The sequence below is a fragment of the Neofelis nebulosa genome, chromosome 16 (genome assembly GCF_028018385.1).
Source record: "Neofelis nebulosa isolate mNeoNeb1 chromosome 16, mNeoNeb1.pri, whole genome shotgun sequence".
NCBI lineage: Eukaryota > Metazoa > Chordata > Mammalia > Carnivora > Felidae > Neofelis > Neofelis nebulosa.
This window is the reverse complement of record NC_080797.1, coordinates 21,919,577-21,941,581: the sequence shown is the minus strand read 5'-3', so window position 1 is coordinate 21,941,581 and position 22,005 is coordinate 21,919,577. Positions and strand designations below refer to the sequence as shown.

The 22,005-nt window shown below is 41.9% G+C and overlaps 1 long non-coding RNA gene across 1 annotated transcript; it reads right to left on the bottom strand.

The window, feature by feature from the left end:
* Positions 1–1,768: 1,768 nt before the first annotated feature.
* LOC131497656 (uncharacterized) lies at positions 1,769–12,816 on the bottom strand. The gene is made up of 2 exons (XR_009255066.1): positions 11,837–12,816; positions 1,769–2,853 (listed from the first exon to the last, which is right to left on the bottom strand). It is a non-coding gene; the product is annotated as an uncharacterized LOC131497656 (long non-coding RNA).
* Positions 12,817–22,005: the final 9,189 nt, after the last annotated feature.

Sequence of the window (22,005 nt, the reverse complement as noted above, 5' to 3'; positions counted from 1 at the left end):
AATTTGGGGCTCGGGAGGCCAGAGATTAAGAAAATAGGGACATGAGTTTTACTCTCAAAGAGTTCCCAATCAGGTGGTATTCACAATACAGGCTTTATCCTTCTGAAGGGTGTACAATAAAATAATAATCTTGGCCGGTTTTTTCCCAAACCAGGCTGAATCTAAGCATCACTGGTAAAGCCTAAAAATGAAAACCAAACAAACAAAAGTTCTGGGTTCCATCCGCAGACCCTGCTTCATTAAGTATAGGCATCTTCTAAGTTTCCCCTGGTCATACTGATGAGTAGCCAGTTTTGTTTAATACCTAATGTACCCAGCATCAAATATCTGGAGCAGTAGTAAAATTTGAAGTAGTAAAAACAAAAAAAAAAAAACCCAAAAACTATTACTATTTTTATTTCTTCCTGATAATTGTTAACATTTTGAAAAGTCCAAATCTGGAGGCGTAGAAGTAAACAAAGGTAAGGTCCATAAGGATGACAAACCCACAAACACTTAGCAAATATAATTGTTTATGTGGAAATTAACATACTGCACACCGTGTGCTGAAGGGGCAGGCAGTATGCATCCTGTGGGCACAATGTAAAGGAGCCATCAATAATTGCTAGCCACCATTGTCATTATCACTGTGCAGACTGCATTGAGCAGGGGGCCGCAAACTTCTTCCATGAAGAGCCAAAGAGTACATATTTTAGCCTCTCTGTGTTGAAGAGACAGCCACAGACCCCACACAAGCGAACAAGCATGGCTGTGTTCCAGTGAAACTTCATGGAGACCGGAGTTTGAATTTCGTAGATTTTTCACATGTCATAAAATGCTATTTCCCTTTGTTGTAAAATTTTTTTAAATGCTTATTTATTTTTGAGAGAGAGATAGAACATGAGCGGGGGAGGGGTAGAGAGAAAGGGAGACACAAAATCCAAATCCCAAGCAGTCTCCAGGCTCTGAGCTGCCAGCACAGAGCCTGACGTGGAGCTTGAACCCACAAACCGTGAGATCATGACCTGAGCCGAAATCAGAAGCTTAACAGATGGAGCCACCCAGGTACCACTTCCCTTTTCTCTATTCTTTTCAACCCTTTAACCCTTTCTTAGCTTGTGTACCATGCAAAAACAGGCAGTGGGCAATTCAGTATTGTTAATGACAGACACTGTGTTCTACAGAAGATCCCTAGAAGGTACTCTTCTTCCATAACCAAAACTTATTTCCATTAAACGCCTTCCCCTAAAAATGTGTTAAGAGGGTAGATCTCACATTAAGTGTTCTTCACCCCAAAGTACAAAAACAAAACGAAACAAACCAAAACCAAAACAACAAAAAAAAACCCCAATGGGACACAAGGAAACTTTCGGGGGTGATGGATGCGTCTATCGCCTTGATTGTAGTGACAGTTTCGCAGGTGTGTGCTTATGTCCAAACTCGTAAAATTGTATACATTACATGTGTGCTATTTCTTGTATATCAATTATATTTCATGAAAGTTGTTAAAAAGACAAACAATCTGTGGGCCTGATTTGGCCCCTAGACCTTAGTTTGCCAGTAACCAGTCTAGAATGTAACCTGCCATTCATGGGGAGGTATACAAAGCAACAGCTGAGGATCTTTTAACTTGCACACGGGATCTGGCATCTGTGAACACCCAGTCCCCCGGGAGAGCCCTGGGCCTGTGCACGTTAGGGATGCACCTGCCATTCAGAGGGAAAACCTTGCCATATTTAAAGGTTTTCCCAATCCCTGCTGCAAAGAACATCTGATTTTCAGAATGATGTAAATCCCAGCTTTGCTGGCCAGTAAATTCATGTACATCGTGTTAACATCAGGTTTATATTAAACATTTACATTAAGGATTGGATTGGAAGATTAAATTGTTTGCATACGTTGCAGCCCCGAGGGAATGCCCCCCCTTCCCGCTTTCTCTGCCAGTGGCGTTGAATTGGTAACCCGTCCAAAAGGTGTGTGAGACAATAGCTTATGGTCCTTGGTGAAGCTGGGCAACCTTGGACCACTCTGCCTGTGTCCTTAGCAGTTGTCAGGCAAGCTATGAGACATACTGTCACCCCCACAGGGAGAGGATTAAATAACAACACTGAAGATAATGATTTGCTCCAACCTGAATATCAGAATTGTTGTCTTTTCCCCCTAACACTGGTATTTTCCGATCCACAGAGTCATAGCTTTTTTGTTAGTTTGATTCAAATCAGTCAAATGACAGCACTGGCTGCTGTAGGTTGGGGACATTTGGTCGCGCAGCTTAAATACTCTGCAGTAGACCGCTCTGGGGAGAGACCGAGGTGGTTCTAAGTCGGGTTCCGAAGAACCACTGTTGTCTCTCGAGTCTGAAGTTCAGAGCTGGAGAGACTGGACACGGGAGGAACTCAGGTTTGCAGTGTCTCTTGGACCAGCTCTCCCTGCCATGAATGAAGAGTTGCCCAGGACACTCTAACCAGCAAATGGTCTGCAGAACAAATGTTTTTATGGGGGGGAGAAACAACCACCATGGACTCCAAGTGAAGTGGCTGGAGGAGAGTGATGTTGTTAAAGTGTATGATTCATTAAGTCTTGTCTGAATGTCAGATGTTCAGCGTTCGATGCTATTGCCTCCAATTTAAATCATTTTTAAAGAAGGTGCCGGCAAAGGTGCTGAAAGGCACCTCACTCGGTTCCCGCACTTGAAAAACACTGTCTACTTGTGTGCTGTGGTAAAACTTTGCATTTTGGCTAGACACCCTGTGTGGAGCTGCAGCCTGGGCTTTTTTTTTTTTTTTTTTTTTTTTTTTTTTAAGTTTGTACAGTCACCCGAAGGCAGGAAGAGAACATAGTATTTCCACAAGCCAGAGTCCCTCCTGATGGCATCTGCGAAATAAAAAGAGAGTGCTAAGTGCTAAGCAGTGAGAAACCCCATTACGACACAGCCTCCAAGTCTCCCCAAAGGGATCGCCACCTCCGAATCGCTGAGGGTGTGGGCTTTTCTGTCAGGATCCCGTCCGTGTCTTCTAGAATTCTCTTCAGAAGCCCTGCAAGTCTGGAGCTGCTAAGGGTGGTTTATCATCACCAATAAGGAGTGAAGCTAATGTTGCTATCACCCCCCTGGGTTCCTGTCAGTACCCAGTGACCTCACAGAGACTCTAAACACGTTGGATCCTTGACACCCCCAGATGTCCTCGAGGGACATCACTCCCACTCTCCTGGCACGAAAAGGGATGGTACCTACCACATGGGTGAACCTTGAGGACATGATGCTAAGTGGAACAAGCCAGTCATAAAAGGACATATAGGTACGATTCTATTTATAGGAGGTAGCAAGAGTCGGTAAATTCATAGAGACGGGAGGTAGAATGGAGGCTGCCAGGGTCGGGGAGAAGGATGAAATGGAAAGTTGGTGTTTAATGGGGACAGAGTTTCCATTTTGTAAGAGAAAGGAGTTCTGGAGAAGAATGGCAGTGATCCCGTACAACAATGTGAATGTACTTATGCCACTGAACCTTACACTTAGAGGTGGTTAACAAGGTAAATTCTATGTTATGTGTATGTTGCCACAATTTAAAAGGATGGCATAGGCCAGGTGGTTAGAAAAGTCCCACCTGAGACTCCAAGTTCTTCCCCAGGTAAGGATGACATCTGATTTCCAGGGACATTAATCTGGGATCTGGACTTCCATATTCTCAAACATTAAAAAAAAGTTTTTAAAAAACTTTTTTTTAATGTTTACTTACTTTTGAGAGAGAGAGAGAGAGAGAGAGAGAGAGAGAGAAAGAGTGTGAGTGGGGAGGAACAGAGAGAGAGGGAGACACAGAATCCGGAGCAGGCTCCAGGCTCTGAGCTGTCAGCACAGAGCCCGACACGGGTCTCGAACCCACGAACCGCGAGATCATGACCTGAGCGGAAGTCAGACGATCAACTGACTGAGCCACCCAGGCGTCCCTCAAACATTTTTGACAAGGACATCGTAAATTTTTTTAGAAATATCTATCTATCAGATAGATAGAAATATCTATCTATCAGTCCTCACTGATAGAAACTTCCCCAGTTCCTCGGCCCGTTGCCGACCCAGGGCTTCAGCAACAGCTAGAAGATGTTTGACTTAGCTCAAGAGTTGAGGGGTTGTGTTTCCCTACGATTCAAAGAGAACACAGATGGTCACTGACCAGAGCTGGAATTTGTCTGGAAAGTAGACAGACACAGGGCGGATGAAAGCCATTCAGGCCATTTGAAATATAACTGCACGGAGAAATAATAAGGATGTATAATTTTCTCTGCAATGTACCAATTTCCAAATGCTTCCTCAGATATAGACCGCATAGCCCTCACAGCAAAGCCATGGTGATCGTCACCACTGAGGGCCCATGATATGCTTGTCATCATCTTTATCTCTTGCAATTTTTCATCTTGAGCCCAGATTTGGACGTTTGAAGAGGCCAAGAGCATCCAGGCTGGTAAGTGGAAGAGACAGGATTCTAAGACAGGATTGTTTATTTGTTTGTGGCATGTTTTTAGCCCAAAATTCTGTATTTTGCCTTTTTTCCCTAATATAAAGGTCAAAGAGGAAAGGAAAAAAGGATAGAATCATAGAAGTCTGTAGGTGATAGATGAGATTCAGGCTTTCAGATAAGCTGGAAGAGTCTCTCATTGATTCCTAGCTCTGCAAGGCTTTAGGAAATATCTTTTTAGGAAAAAACTATAACCAGAATTGAGGCCCTCAAATAAGGCATTTAGTCTTTAATACCAAGACTTTCTTCTTCATCCCATTGAATCCTTTTTTTTTAAGCAACACAACACATATGTTGTGAAAGCAGAAAGAAATACAAAACAACAACAACAATAAAAAACTTACTAAAAAAAAAAAAGGATGGGGCATCTGGGTGGCTGAGTCGGTTGGGCATCCGACTTTGGCCCAGGTCACGATCCTGCACTTCGTGGGTTCAAGTCTTGAGTCAGGCTCTGTGCTGACAGCTGGGAGCCGGGAGCCTGCTTCAGATTCTGTGTCTCCCTCTCTCTCTGCCCCTCCCCTGCTTGCACTCTGTGTCTCTGTCTCCCAAAAATAAATAAATATTTTTTAAAAAATGTTTAAAAAGGAAAAAAAAAAAAAACCTTAGTTCCAGTTATTCTCACCGTTAGATTGCCAATCACTGGGATGATTAATTCCTTTTTTTTAATCTTTAAAAATTTACTTATTTCGAGAGAGAGACAGAGAGAGCAAGCGGCTTAGGGGCAGAGAAAGAGGGAGAGAATCCCAAGCAAGCTCTATACCATCAGCACAGAGCCTGATGCGGGGCATAAATTCACAAACCGCAAGTTCATGACCAGAGGTGAAAACCAAGTTGGACACTTAACCGACTGAACCACCCAGGTGCCCCTAGATGATGAATTCTTTAGGTCAACTGTTGTGTGCCATCATTCAAAAATGCAAACATCTTGACGTACCTGCCTTCCTCTCCTTCCTACCCTGAATACAGATGTTCACCTAAACTTACCTTTCCTACAGTGACTACAGACAGATCTCTCCCAATCGCAGGCTCACTAAACTGGAAGGAGCCCTAAGACAGACCCCTGCAGGTCCCTCCTTAATCCTTTCTAGACAAATGAGATACGATTTCAAAAGGTCATCAGAAAATGCAAATGCCCTCCCTACTTTGGTGACCTGTTTTGAAGCTTTACTCATAGGATCAGAAAAACCTTCATTATCATTACTCTCAAGTTTACCCTTCCTGTAGCAATTTCGTCTTCTTTAAAAAAAAAAAGTGATCTGTCCAACTTTACAAAACTTCTCAAATATAAAAATGAATTTATAAACAAATAGATTGAGTGGTTGTGGATAATTTACAAAATAATACCATATTCTATGAAAGGACATAGTATAAAGAATCTTTTAATAATGTCTTGTCCTAATACTTTGAAAATATGATTCAGCACAGGAATATTTGTGATACAGAAAACTTTGCAAAGACACAAATATTGAGTAAGGTTAAAGACTGTTGCACATACGAGTTTATTTAGACAACGCTTTCTGGGGTCTGTTTCATCTATCTGTTCTTATCACATGCCTGCATAAGCAAATAAAATTTTTCTAGATATATCCACCTTGATTGGACTTTGCTGGTCTGTATGCATTTGCATCTGTCCATGAATGAGTCCATTTCAAGCACATGTACATGTCTGTGCATGGGTAGAAAGATAAGCTTAGCAATTGTGTGATTTGTTTCTGCTTAGGCAGTAAGTTACTAATCTCCTGATTGGAACCAGATTTGTATGAATTAGGAGTTGAAATTGGAACAGTCACTGCTGTGTGCAGGATGTAAAGTGAATAAAATGAATGGGGTATTAACCTTCAACCACTGAATATTAATCAGCTTTTCATAAGAAAGAAAACACAGAGCTTGCCACACTAAATATTTTCAGCGCTTATTGACAGGATATGATTTCTTTTCTCCCTTAGTCTTGTTACTTCCAGTCAAGGACCTGAACACCGGACAATAGTCAACTTGACCCAGACAGATGTATGATTTGAAAAACCCCAGGTACTGTGAATGGGTCAAACTCTGTGCATGTGTGTCTTCCAGTCACTTCTATAAGCATGGGCCAAACTAAGCCCAAAGGGAATTCACAGAAGGACCACGGACAGGAAACCTTGATGACCACAAAATGAACATGTAAATCAAATATATTTCCCATTGTCCTGGAAAGGACTTGTAACAGGAATGACTCTGGATATTTGAATGAAATCTACATCTACTCCAAGGCAGATTAAAAGAGAAAGGGTCATGGAATAATGGAATCTGGGTGAAAATGAAACTTGCTTGTTTTGTTTTGTTTTGTTTTTAATGTGGTATTGCAATTGGTTTTATTTGAGAATGTGAGGTCTTGTATTTATGCCTGTATAATGATAACATACTTATGTCAATTTCTACATTTATCCATATCTATCTATCTATCTATCATCTCCATACCAATACTTACGGACAAATAGAATGTATATACAGTATATACCATAATGTCACCAAACAAGGCAGTGGAGTCTTACTTCCTGAAGATATTTTGATACAGCATATATATTTTATTTAAACATTATGCATGTATCTCTGTAAAACTACTTACATAGTGACAAAGAGTACGTTAAATAGAAATTGGGCGCAATTATAAAATCTAAGGAGGGTGAAAGGGAGAAGGGAGGATTTCTTCCATACCCAGCTCAAGCAAATCTCTTCAAATATTTTCTCAAATCTTTTTTAACATATTTGAATATTTTTTCTATTTATTTTCAAAGCTATATTTCCAGTGAGCATGCTGTATATTTCTAGATATTGTATTAGTTACAAATCAGTAGATACAGCTCAATCTCAAACACAGCAGCATAGTGTTAAGTAAATGATTTTCCCCCTTGGTCATCTCTATTTATTTTATTTTATTTTATTTTATTTCATTTCATTTTATTTTATTTTATTTTATTTTATTATTTTATTTTATTCCATTTCATTTCATTTCATTTCATTATTTTATTTTATTTTATTTTATTTTATTTTATTATTTTATTTTTTCCAATAAGTGAGCCTTTCTCTGTCTCTACCACCTGGCTTAGATCTTCACTGCCCTCATATACTCCCTGCCAAAAGTTTCTAACCCTTGAACCTAAACACTGAAGTAATCTCCCATGTAATGTCCCATTTAGCCTTAAAAAAAAATCATCCTACTCCTTTTAGCTGGCAGCAATGCTGGAAACCCACCTATTAGGCTAATTTCCTAAAGGTGCTGATAACTGATAATAAGTATGTTACCTGTAGGACAACTCTTTAGAATCTGATGCTTCCTCCACACCCCATGATTTCCAGCCCTTGGTTATTCAAACATTTAATTTAGGTATTGTTGTGTTAATTTTCAGAGAAAATTAAAGTTACTAATCATCTGACCTTACGGTAGGGAGACTATCCTGGATTATCCAGCACAAGGAGGCCAAAGGGGAGGCCAAAACTTAAATTTTGACTTGTCTTGCTGTTGCTGACTTTGAAGAAGGAGGAAGGAAGCTGGGAGCCCAGGACAGCTGGCCACTCCCTGCCGACAGCCAGCAAGGAAACAGGGGCCTCAGTCCTGCAACCCCGAGAAACCAAGTTCATCAACAACTGCATGAAGCTGAAAGGGACTCTCCCCCAGAGTCTCTGGTGAGGAAAACAGTCCTGCCGACACCTTGATGTCAGCCTGGTGAGTGAGACCCATGTTGGATGGGCAACCTACAGAAACTATGAGGTATTAATTTGTGTTCTTTTAAACCACAAAGTTTAGGGTAACTTATTATGACAGCAATAGAAAACCAATACAGGCAGCCTGCCAAAGACTCCCGAGGGAAAACTTTATGAACCCAAAGGAATAAAATCACAAGAGTGCCCCAGAACAGCCTGGAAAGAGAAAGATTGCCATAGATAAGGCATCCCTGTCTCATCTTTAAACTACCTGTGGTTTATAATTGCCTTTAAATAATCATAGCTCCTCACCTAAATGTACTGGTGCGAGTGTGGTTAAGTCTTTTACGGTAAAAGGTTAATAAAAAGAACTGTGCACAAGTGACACAGAGACAATAGCCATCAGTGGCCCCTCCCATTGGTTTTCCTACATATTTGGTTGTAGTATCTTAGTCCAGTTTCCACTGGAGATCTCTGACCCTCAGACAAGTTAAATGGCTTGCTGAGATCATACAGGTTATTAGTAGTAAATCAGAAACTCAAGTTCAAGTTCTCTAATGTCTTATCCTAAATGTCCCATATCATTTCCCCGAATCCCTACTTACTATGAAAACTGGCTGAAATTAAGAGAAAGCCCTAATAATGAGGCCACAAGAAACTATGTCGTGATAGTATATGTAAAGGGAATATAGGAGTCTACCTTGATTGTTTGTAGGCTAAGCCATATCATCAAAAGGCAGTGCTGGTTGTCTGACTCATTGATAACTCAGAAAAAAAGAAAAAAAAAAGAGAAAGAAATAGATAACCAGATACTTGGGACAAGGAGGGTTTTGATTTAGATTACCTAAATTGATGTTTCCATAATTCTCTATTGCACTTTCCCCAGGATCTCCTGGCCATTCTCAACTTTAAATAGCCCTGATACTAACAAGCCTGGGTCTGCCTTAGCAGATAATATCAATTTGTAATCCTGGAAGGCAAACTGAAAAGCCCTAGGAAGAAAATGGAATGACTCAGCATGCATATTCAGAATGGAATCCAGAAACTCAAGGCACAAATGCCCAATTACTTGAATGGAGCCTTATTTGGAGGATGTTAGAGTCCTTGCCACCCCCCCCCATCTGAATTCCATTGGCATTGCTAGCATCTTCCCTTCCGTCTACTGGGTTTCTCCCTTTCTGTCATCTTCAACCAACAGCCAAACATCTCAAACCCCAAAATCCTGAGGCAAATAACTGTTGCTGGCTGTTGGATTTTAGGATCAGACCACAGACCCATCCCTCTTCCCAGTCACCTCACTGAAACATCCAGAACTGGAGGAAGGTTCAGGCGGTTTCTGCTGAAGCAGTTTATGAACATCCTGTCTAAAGGCTACCCAGTACAAGAAGGGGACCCTAAAAAGAGGTGGAATGATTTATATAATGTCTTGGTTGAGATCATAAAGATGTGGAGCACCCCTCGCTTCATCTTTTGGAATAAGATCCATAAAGAAGCAAAATGATCTAGAAAGCAACCTTCAAACCTGATGGGTATGAAATGTCCACCTTAGACATTTCTGCAAATATTTAAGCTTTAGCCTAGGATTTTCACCTCAGTCTGTGAGACCCTTAAATCTCTAGTTGAGTTTTAGAAAATTCTTTCAACTGATAAAGAGAAAAGGATGGCTTCATTTGAGGTTCCTACAAGGAAAAGAAAATTCACTGGACCAAGAGTTGGAGTGACATCGGACACAGCTCCAACTTCTCCCCCCGTACCCCCGTACTGTCCGATTCTAACATCACGTACTTTCTATCAGTTAGAAGGACCTGCTAATGGAGGAGGAAGAAAAAGAAGGGAATCCTGATATGTAATTATTTTGGGCCAGAGAAAGCCACACAAGGCTCCTAGGATGCCTACATTTATTAGCCTCTGATCCTCTCTACTTTGATTTGATCATCTTTGGAAGTCAAGAGAATGGACAAACCCCCAAACAATGACACTGGCAAGCCCAGACCCTGGCCCCCACTCCCCACAATACTGCATATAACAATGACCTCCAATACATTGTTACCATTCCTCTGGTAGCTACATAAGAAAGCATAACTGGATAAAAAATGTAGTCTCTTGTCCCCTGGACTACCCCCTTGTAATGTCACTTTTAGGGCGACATTTTTTTTTCAGTGACTCTACAAGAATATAAAAGCTGCCAGCTTTGAATGATACATATTTCCTCAAACTGGGAAGTCTTCCTTCAAGTCCAGAATGATTATAAAGTGAGCATGTTCTATCCTTGGGAGCACAGGGCTTAGAAAGGGGAGGAGGGAGTAAGGGTCATGACACCTCTCCTACGGTTATACAATCCCATTCCAGAAGGAGAGACCTCGGATGATTAAAATACTGTTTTTACAGCTGTCACACAAACACTATTTAGAATTCGTATTCTGTATCCCAGGATTTAATGCAAATTGTCCACATAACGGAGGGTCAAAATGACAATTTAGATGCAATTAGCCAGATGTGTTGGAATGAAATTTCTCCCACAACCCCTCAAAAATTATCTGAATAATTTACACACACATAATCACCTTACTCCAGTGGGAAAATTGTATGCCCTTGTTTATTTCCCCCAACTACCTAGAGTTTTCAACAGTGTTACATCGAGAAAGTGCCAACTTCGGGAAGCAAATAAGAACTCTGTGAGGCCAAGCTGTCTCTCCTTTAAATGCAGACAGAATTAATTTGTTTTCATTAACTCCTTATCAAGTTACCTGACTTTGATTCCCAGCACAAAATGTATTTTCAAAAGGGGGGTGCTGGTGGTCGTGATGGTGGTAGATTTTCAGGAAATAGCAAGTTCTTTTTCTACTGAGATAAAAATCATTTGGCAAGCCAGGGTGAAATACTTCTGGCTTCCAGTAGAAAGAGACAGAGAAAAAGAAAAAAAAAATAGAAGATGCTAATGAACCACAAAAGAAAAGGAAGTATTTTTTTTTTTTAAATAAGACCTTACTTTTGAAAACAGCTCAGTTTGCAACCAATTTTTGACGAAATGTCAAAGTGATTCCTTCGGGAGCTATGTCAGAGCAAAACCAGGCCATAGGAGGAGAGGAATAAAGAAATGAGTAATTCAGATGACTTTCATGAAAGGGCCCAGGACCATCAGAACTGACCTTTCAGACACAGCCTTTTATCTCTAAAAAGGACGAAGCTGATAAGAGCCAGTGATACAGCGCAAAAGAAGGGAGCCTTGAGCCTAGGTGCCCAACTGCATCGTGAGGTAACTGTCTTGGGGTGTGGGTACTGTGGGCTGCCCCTTGGAAAAGCAGTCTGTTTTTATAATCTTTGCATCTGAAGCAAGGGGTCATACCCCACAGGCTAGTGAGGAAGAATGAGACCCACAGAGGACTCCCAGGGCTCACCTGCCCTCATAATTGTAAGGAGCCTTTAGAATCCCTCATCCCCCAAAGTGCTCACCCCCTCCTCCCACGCTCCAGGATTCAGATGCTAATGTGGGAAGAGATGTTCTGCAGGAAGGGCTGGGAAAGAAGTAAGAAGGGAAGCTTGGAACCCCAGGTGACCCTGCAGAAGATCAACCACTGGCTTGGAGCCATGTTCACACCAAGAGCTGCAGGACCCTTTAGCTCTGGTCTGAAATGAAGACAACCCAGGCATCGAGGTGGCATACAAACCTGCCCCCAAAAGCAGCTTGGAGACGGTCAGTGAGGTCATCAGCCCTGCTCCCACTCCAGTGAGAAAACAAGTCTTCATCCGTTGGAACTGAGGTGGGAGGCAGAAAGTAAGGAATCAGAATCACAGGGTCTGGAGGAGAACAGGAGATTGTGGGATCTTACTGTTTGCATTTATCCAACTCCAAGGAGGGACGACCAGCCTTTTCTCCCTCCCTTCTGGGGAGGATTATGACATTTGAGAGCCCCAAACACTGAAAAGATTATTGTCCTCCTTATCTCACTATCTTTGTATCTATCTGTTCTCTGTCCATCATTATCTGTCTACCTACCTACCTATCTTCTATCTGCAGAATTGTGATTGTCAGGCTGTTCCCCAACAGGCTTGGTATTTTCCTTCCACGCACATGGCAGTACCACCAGTCTTCACCTCCTTAAAGTCATATAAGCCACGAGATTGGCTTGGGCCAATGGGATGTGAGCAGACGTTTTCTGGCAGGAGACTAACTTCAACGGCCAATGAACAATTGCCCATGCTGTCTCCCCTCTGCCACTGAGGCCAGGGCTGTTTGTGACCGTCCTGCTTCCCTGAGCGAAGGCTGAGTAGTACAGAATGACCCCCCGTCCCTCTCGGGATCCACTGTCCCTCCTGGCCAGCCCACAGTGAATGTGTAATACAAATTAAAAATACACCTTTATTGCTTTCAGCCATGGAGATTTTGACATCATTTTTTTACTGAAGATGCAAAAATATAAAATCGTAAGAAAGGAGTCTGCAGGATTCCTTTCCCAAGTGACTACTTTGATAGCTTGGCACTTCCATGAAATAATCGAGTTCTTTCAAGAATTTGTCTCCTTCTTTTGATGTTTATGCTACTACAGTGGTATGTTAAGTATGTAACGTACCTGTCTGTTGAGCAATCAAATCCTTCTCACCTTAGAAATTCTATGGTAAGCACAGCAGACCTCACTGATATTGTTTTGTTGTTATCAGTTTATTCATTTTTTTGAGAGAGAGAGAGAGAGAGAGAGAGCACAGGGGATGGGGCAGAAAGAGAGAGAGAGGGAGAGAGAGAGAGAATCCCAGGCAGGCTCCACACTGTCAGTACAGAGCTTGATGCAGGGCTCGAACTCATGAGCCATGAGATCACGACCTGAGGCGAAATCAAGTGTTGGACATTTAACCGACTGAGCCACTCAGGCTCCCCCTCCCTGACTTTTAAACACTACGCTGAGATCCCTCCACTGTCATTTGCCAATCACGTGTCCTTGGAAAGTTTACTCAAACTCTCTAAATCTCAGCCTCTGTAGCTATAAAATTAATTGTAATTCCTATATCTCTGATTTATTGTGCCATGGGAGGAAAAGTATACAACTAGTATACTAGTTCCCTTCCATACAATGGGAATGACAATACCTACTTCCCCACCTGGTAAGTAAACTGGCCAACATAGAGAGCTCTTCGCGGGTCTATGCACTAAATTCGTAGCCATTGATGTAACCATTGTGATCAGCATTACATTAAGAAATTGCATAGGACCTTGTATGTAGTCGATAGATCTTAGCTGCTTCCTTTGCCCTTGGTGAAAGGGCGCTTCGTGTTTAGGAGTGGGGTCATTCAGGATAGCATTATCCATAGCTAATCAGGAGGGGGGCCAACATCCTAAAAACAGAACTAAAAAAAAAAAAGACATCTCTTCTTTAGACCCATTTATGATGAGACATGTCTGGATCCTCAGGATGCCAGGTTTTTTCCATTCTACAAACACATGGCTTCCATTAGTTGACTGATACTGACACATTAGAGTCTTCCAAAGTCCTCTGGGCCTCTGATGAGTGAAAGGTTTGCATGCCCAACAAGAAAAAGGCAGCCTCTGCAGGCGTGGAAATGCTGCCAGGGGTGGGGCAGCCGAGGTGTTGAGTTTAGGTAGGAGACCAAATCTGGCTCTGTTTTTAATGACCATCCTGTCCACACCTGAAAATAAACTAGCCACACCTGGTGAGATTCCTAACGCTCTGGAGCCCCGATACTGATGTCAGTGTGCATATAGGGCCTCCATTAATCAGAGTGATGCTGTGGGGTGCGTGCTCACCCCGGGGCTGCAGGATAGTGAATGATCTGCAGTGTGAACACACCGTCTCTTCTGAGCTTTCTCATCCAAAGCAAACCCAAGCTCCCGTGTCATGCTCCTTTTAGTTGGTGTTCTAAGGACACCGTGGCTTGGTTGGCTTCTTTGGAACAGTCCTGCATTCTAATTAGCTTGCAGTGGGAGTCTGCGTAATGGGAACTCAGCGCCCCGCCTAGCCACATCATCTGTTTCCCCGCCTTCAAAGCTGCAGGGTCCATTTTTGTACTGCACGATAGTGACGGTAGGGACCTCATTTCATGTTCTGTGTCTCGGCAACAAGTGCTACTTAACCGGGGGGAAAGTCGGGGGCATCGTTGATCTGAGAAATTTAGGGCAATTCTCCGCTCTAAATTTCATCCCAAGGAGAGGCTTCCATGGAAATAAGTCTTTGTATCCTTGGTCACAGAGGGGACCTTGATTACACTTAGGATAATCTCATTAGCTCTCAAAATGTTTGCACGACTATGAAGCAGGGATGAGCAGATAAGAGTGTAATGGAAGAATGATGAAGGCACATTTGCCTAAAATTTGCAAGCTGACCATGTGTTTTCAAATCACTTGATTCTTTCTACAACCCTGTGAGCTACATGAGTAGTTCCTCTTAGCCCATTTTACAGGTGAGGAGAGTGAGGCAGAAGGAGGTCAGCCCACCTCGATCTGCATCCCAGCTCCCACCCACTAACTCTTAAACCCAGGGAAAGTTTCTCCATCTTTCTGTGTGTCCTCAGAAAATGGGGGAGAACATCAGTCATAACTTCACGGTTGCCGTTACTTTTAATGAGTTAATGTAGAAGTGTAAAAATGCTTAAAGATGATTTGTGACACACCAAGTGTTTGATGTGTGTTGGTTATTGTGAATACGAGGAAGGGGAAAAAGTTGAAAATTTGGGACCCAAGATACTTAGGGATAAAAATATCCACGGGAAGGAGACTTGAGCGGAGGTGAAATCCATATCATACTAGCACCGAGAAAGCAAACAAGCAAAAGAGCATGCCCTTATCTTATAGCTGTTCCATTCCTGTGCCGTCTATACCCCGCACTCTACCTTGGAATATCTGCACAAGGGTAGATGACATGCTGCCCCAAGTCCCTCATGGTCACTGCAAGGTTCTGACCAAATCTGACAGCTGGTCGTGGGAGGTTATATCTCCTTCTTGTTTGGCAGAAGCACATCCAAAATGTATGAGGGGAAATAGGGATAAAATTTGACCCCTTCCAATCCATGGCTAAAATAAATTAAACTTTTGTTATGTGCCAGGCATGATGCCATAAAAGTTACATGTATTTTCTCATTTGTTTCTCATAAATAGAGTGACCAATTGTACTGGTTTGCTCAGGACCAAGGAGTTATCTGAAACCTGGGATTTTCAGTGCTAAAACTGGGAAAGATGTAGGCAGGCCAGGACAATTGGTCAACCCTACACAAGGTTAAGTACTTTCTGCATCCCATTTTGCAGATGAAAGATTTGAAGCTTAAGGAGTCCCAAGCTCACCCAGCTAGCTGGGCTAGTTGGGATTTTTAAAAAATGTTTATTTATTTATTTATTTATTTATTTTGAGAGAGATAGAGAGACCATGAGTGGGGGTGGGCAGAGAGAGAGAGGGAGAGCAAGAATCCCAAGAAGGCTCCAAGCTGTCAGCACAAAGCCCAACGTGGGGCTCTATCCCATGGACCATGAGATCATGACCCGAACCAAGATCAAGAGTTGGACACTTAACCAACTAAACCATCCAGGCACTTTGTTAGTTGGGATTTTTAAACCTATGCTTTTAAACCATTAGAAGATACTAGCTAAGGGGGCGCCTGGGTGGCTCAGTTAAGCATATGGCTCTTGGTTTCAACTCAGGTCATAATCTCACGGTTTTGTGAGTTCAAGCCCCATGTCGGGTTCTGTGCTGGCAGCACGTAGCCTACTTGGGATCTCTTCCCCCCCCCCCCCCAACTCTGCCGTCTACTTGCACTGTCTCTGTCTCTCTCAAAATAAATAAATAAACTTTAAAAAACTTAAAAAAACATACTAGCTAAGAAAGAGCTTCTTCCTATGGGGGAAGTTGTGGCTCATCAGCAAATGAGTAAACTTAGCTATGGCTTTCCTTGTTAAAAAGGGCTTAATATTCTGTTAGGCAGCATTTCTCTGTTGTTGATACTATTCTTCTTTTTCTGTTCCATTGTTGTTATACTTCCAAGTGATTTAGGGCATATCTGAAATGCTAATTAATAGACCTTTAGTTTTTAACCAGTGTCATTCCATCTTTGAGGAAAAAGGACAATGACGTTAGTGTTAGCAACTCCAAGAGAATCAAGACTTGCTTCGTAAGAGATGAGTTGTATTATATTGTCTTTTCTGGTTTCCACTCAAAAGAGATCTTGGCTAGCAGTGACTTTCTGTGAATTATAATTTCAGAGGCCACCAGTGACTCTCAAAAGACATTATCTTAGCTCCTACCCACTTTCCAAATGTATTTCATAGATATCACCTACTGTACTGTCTTTATAAAACAGACTCACAGAGTGGGATCCATGGGTTGCGTGACCCAAAGGTGTCATCATCTCAAGTTATAAGAAGGCCCAGGAAGAAAGTTTCCTTGTAGAAAAGGATTTTCCAGTTTCCTGAACAACTTCCAGAAAAGCTTAAGTACATCTCAAAAGAAACCAGCAATCATAGCTGCGAGATGAACACTGTGTACATTTAAGGGCTACCTGAGGACACTCTAAAATCCCAAGGCAAAATTGACCTTCTTGACTTGATAGAGAAATAGGGCCAATTGGGAGCACTGGAGGATTCTGTTTCTCACGAGTCATTTTGTCTGTGGATATGCCTCACAAATTAAAACATACATAAAAAAAAGAAAATCCCTAGGTGTGAGATGATGACCGTTTCAAATCTGGTCATTTGACAATCGCAAAAGTGTTGGATGCAAGCATGCTGTTCTGAGGATTTTAGTTTTCTTTTTAAAATCCTGCAGGTTGCTGAACTTACGAAGAATCCTTGATTCAAATAAAAAGTGAGGGCTTTTGCAAAGGGTCATTCTCTTTGCTATCAGATGTATTTTAGTGTATAGTTTTCGACTCTGGCTTATGTGGATGTCTAGGCTTGCTTCTACTAACTCATTTAATCTCTGACTTTATAAAAAAGCATGTTTCCTGTTTTTGTCCAAAGGGAGTGCAATCTGTGCTTCCTAGCTCTTTCAACAATCCCAGTTTTCCAAATTTCATATCAGAATGCTTGTGTGGCACGGTGTTTCCGTGTTTGTCTCCACAGGTTGGAAACTGCAAACTCCCAGAGAGAAAATTACGTTACTATTCGCAAAGACATCCACTGACCAAACTATGATTTCCAAAAGAAAAGATCAACACTTTAATCTACTGCAAGTGAGTGAAGGAGGGAAAGAAAATTTAATACAAATAAGTGCTGAGCTACAAGTTTAAAAATGAATAGAAGAAATTCCCCCCCAAACGTTTAATTTTCATATATAAGCTAGTTGCTGAATTGAAGAAGGGTTAGCATTCAATACAAGCACCTTTGAAATCAACCAAAACCAGACAATCGAACCGAATTCACTTGTTACATCCCTCTATTTCTCGAAGCTGAGAAAATTGATTGTGCTTCAGGGAAACTTTGATAAACAACCATTTGACCACAGATGTCAAATATTTTATTTTATCATTAAAAAATTTTTTTAAATGTTTATTTAACTTTGAGAGAGAGAGACAGAGAGAGAGAGAGCACAAGTCGGGGAGAGGCAGAGAGAGAGGGAGACACAGAATCCAAAGCAGGCTCCAGGCTCTGAGTTGTCAGCACGGAGCCCAATGTGGGGCTCGAACTCATGAACTGCAAGCTCATGACCTCAGCCGAAGTTGGACGCTCAACCAACTGAGCCACCCAGACACCTTGAGGGCAAACATTTTAATATTACATACCCACCAACCCAACATACAGATGAGAACATTGAGGACCATCATTTGTTACTAGTAATAGTAACTTGCTTTTAGTAATAGTCCTTGTTTTTAATAATTTGTTCTAGAATTTATAAATATATCATCCACTTCATCTGTATTCATCATTGCACCAAAGGGATGTCCAACATCCAACATATAAATATACAAATCAATGATTTTTATGACCACAGACATTTGTTTCCCAAAAACATTTCAAAATTTTGTCACTTTCTCCATATATATTTAGAATCTGTACTATCTCAAATCCTTAACTCTCAGAAAATCAAGGTTTGAAAGAAATAGCAATTCTCTACCCCCACCACATATGCACACACACATACACGCATGTGCACACACACACACACACACAGCAATAATTTTTGCAAATGAGTACACTGGTGACGAAAAGAATGTACAGTCACCACATATCATGAAATAGACTCACTTAAGTTCACTGTTCATGGGGAACAAAGTCTTAAAAAATAGCCCAAAAAGTTCATATTAAAGGCAATATTTTGGGTTATTCATGTGTTTTCATTTCCAATTCCTCATCATTTGGGTAAAGAATATATTTAGGGGTGCCTGGGTGGCTCAGTCGGTTAAGCATCCAACTTCAGCTCAGGTCATGATCTCACAGTTTGTGAGTTCAAGCCCTGCGTCAGGCTCTGTGCTGACAGCTCGGAGCCTGGAGCCTGCTTCAGATTCTGTGTCTCCCCCTGTCTCTGCCCCTCCCGTGCTCATGCTCTGTCTTTCTCTGTCTCTCAATAATAAATAAAAACATTAAAAATAAAACAAAATTAAATTAAATTAGATTAAATTTTAAAAAAAGAATATATTTGTAAATAGAAGTCATGAGTTGGCAGTTGAATTCAGGTCTGACCATTTCACCTGAGCAATGAAAAAATAAATGCCATGGAGCCCTGCAAAACTGTCTGCCTCCCCCTGGTAATTCTCTTGTTTCCTCCTGAGATTGTCTAATTATACAATAATGCTGGAGTATTCTTCATTTGTCGATTAATTAGCTTGTGCCTAAGCAGTTCTTTGAACATAAGAGGCAACATGTAAATCTAATCATTCATCCTCAAGCTAATGATCATTTAATTAGTGTTTTCGGCTCGTTTAATGGTCCATAAAAAAGAGGGTAATTTGGGGAAGGGTCTTCTACTGTAGCTGTTAAGAGAAGTTTAGGATTGCAGCTCTAACTAGAATGGAAAACAATGTTCGATGTTCAAATAAAGCTCTTAAAATTGGAAGTAAATTGGAAACCGACTCCCTCCTCTGCTGGTAACTAAGAGCCATGAAAGAACTGAAAATGAAGCATATTATTTGGTTCATTTACATATTTCCAGAATTCGGAATCATAGTTTGAATTGCGCTCATCTGATGCTTTGTGGAGGTGACGTTTACAGTTTTGTTTTCATGTTTATTTATTTATTTATTTTTTTTTTTTTAATTTTTTTTTTTCAACGTTTTTTATTTATTTTTGGGACAGAGAGAGACAGAGCATGAACGGGGGAGGGGCAGAGAGAGAGGGAGACACAGAATCGGAAACAGGCTCCAGGCTCCGAGCCGTCAGCCCAGAGCCTGACGCGGGGCTCGAACTCACGGACCGCGAGATCGTGACCTGGCTGAAGTCGGCTGCTTAACCGACTGCGCCACCCAGGCGCCCCTCATGTTTATTTATTTTTGAGACAGAGGGAGACAGAGAGACAGAGTGTGGGCAGGGGAGGGGCAGTTTTGTGAGGCTGAGCCCCCCATCTGGCTCTGTGCTGGCATGGCAGAGCCTGCTTGGGATTCTCTCTCTCCCTCTCTCCCCCCCCACCCCAATACTTGTACTGTTTCTGTCTCTCTCAAAATAAATAAATAAACTTTAAAAAATCAAGTAAATAAAAAAACTTGACGAACATACGTCTAGCCTCATTCTTCCTAGACAAGAATTTCCTTTGCCAACCTGTAAGTCAAGTCGCACAAATGCAATATTGGGAGGTCACGGTTCTGCTGTTTCGTCATGGTCACGGGCACACCTTCCAGCCAAGCTTTGGGGGATGCTGTAAAATTAAATACTCAAAAGAGTTTAAAACTGCAAAAGCAGTTATAAAGATACACAAGTTAGATAACCTTTTTCTCAAAAGAAGAAAAATCAAAAGAACACAAAAAATTTAACAATGCAATAAACTATATATAGCATAGTTGGAGAGACTATAATGATAATGATGCTATTTGAAATTTTACTGAAAAAAGAGACACCTTCACAATAAGAGAGACATGACTACCTTAAGGTACCCAAAAGTCGACTCTGCTTTTCAGAAGGATGTTTTTCATGTTCCTTTTGGAACTTCTGGAAGAATTTCTAAATCTGATTTCCTCAAAAATATCGACATCCATGTCAGACAACACGGGCAACACAGGGTAAGGCATTCCTTACCCACGAGGCTGGAAGGACAGCAACACGCATTTAATCAGGTACAAAACGTGTGTCTCAAGAGGTTCTATTCGAAAGGTCCTTGCAAAGGATGAGTGCACAGAATCTGTATCGGCATTGGAGCCAACGGGTAAGGCATGGCATTCCCCAAACGCATGCTGCCTGCACTCTCGCGACCAGGGTTCCTCCCCTATTTCTTGACCAGCTCCAATAACACCAACTCCTACAGCATATGCACGATCTTGTCTCCGCACCTGAAATCACGTAAGAGAACTGAAGAAAATATATCTTGATGGGAATAAAACATCAGTTTTTAAAAAAATTTTTTTTAACATATATTCATTTTTGGAAGTGAGAGAGACAGAGCATGAGCAGAGGAGGGGCAGAGAGGGAGGGAGACGCAGAATCCGAAGCAGGTTCCAGGCTCCGAGCTGTCAGCACAGGGCTCGACGCGGGGCTCGAACCTGAGCTGAAGTCGGACGCTTAACTGACTGAGCCATCCAGGCACCCTGTAAAACATCAGTTTTTAGAGGGCCTGAATCTTTTTTTTTTTTTTTTTTAACATTTATTTATTTTTGAGACAGAGAGAGAGCATGAACGGGGGAGGGTCAGAGAGAGAGGGAGACACAGAATCTGAAACAGGCTCCAGGCTCTGAGCTGTCAGCACAGAGCCCGACGCGGGGCTCAAACTCCCGGACTGTGAGATCATGACCTGAGCCGAAGTCGGACGCTCAACCGACCGAGCCACCCAGGCGCCCCGAGGGCCTGAATCTTTTTAAAAGGAGACAGGAGGGGCGCCTGGGTGGCGCAGTCGGTTAAGCGTCCGACTTCAGCCAGGTCACGATCTCACGGTCTGTGAGTTCGAGCCCCGCGTCAGGCTCTGGGCTGATGGCTCGGAGCCTGGAGCCTGTTTCCGATTCTGTGTCTCCCTCTCTCTCTGCCCCTCCCCCGTTCATGCTCTGTCTCTCTCTGTCCCAAAAATAAATAAAAAACGTTGGGAAAAAAAAATTTAAAAAAAATAAAATAAAATAAAAAAAAAATAAAAGGAGACAGGAGAAAAACGGATATCGCTGATACCCAGAAAAAAAAAAAGCTTCCATATAATAATATATTTGATAAATCTGAAGAGAAGTGCCGTCTAACATTTTTCCTCGGCTTCTTTTCTGAATATGAATGCTTTCTGTATTTCCTTGAAACTATGAGGATTAAAAAAAAATCCAGGGGTGCTTGGGTGGCTCAGTCAGTTGAGTGTCTGGCTTTTGGTTTCGGCTCAGGTCATGATCTCATGGTTTGTGAGTTCCAGCACTGCATCCGGGTCTGTGCTGACAGCCTAGAGCCTGCTTGGGATTCTCTCCCTTTCTCTCTCTCTCTCTGCCCCTCCCCTACTTGCATACCCGCTTACTTTCTCTCTCTCTCTCTTTCAAAGTAAATAAGTAAACGTAAAAAAATTCCAAAAACAGAACAAAATTTGTATCACGGATGATTTCTTTTATTCTCAAGTTTCCCCCCTATTTTTAGAAAAACAGAAAAATAACAACAATACGCCACAAACAAACAAACCTGTACCAGGGATGCTAGGCTCGGCAGCCTTTACCGCTTTCTGTTGGTAAAACAGGATAAAATACGAGAGTGCCTGTTTACGGAAGTGACAGGCATTGCGAAATGTAACGTTCACTTTCA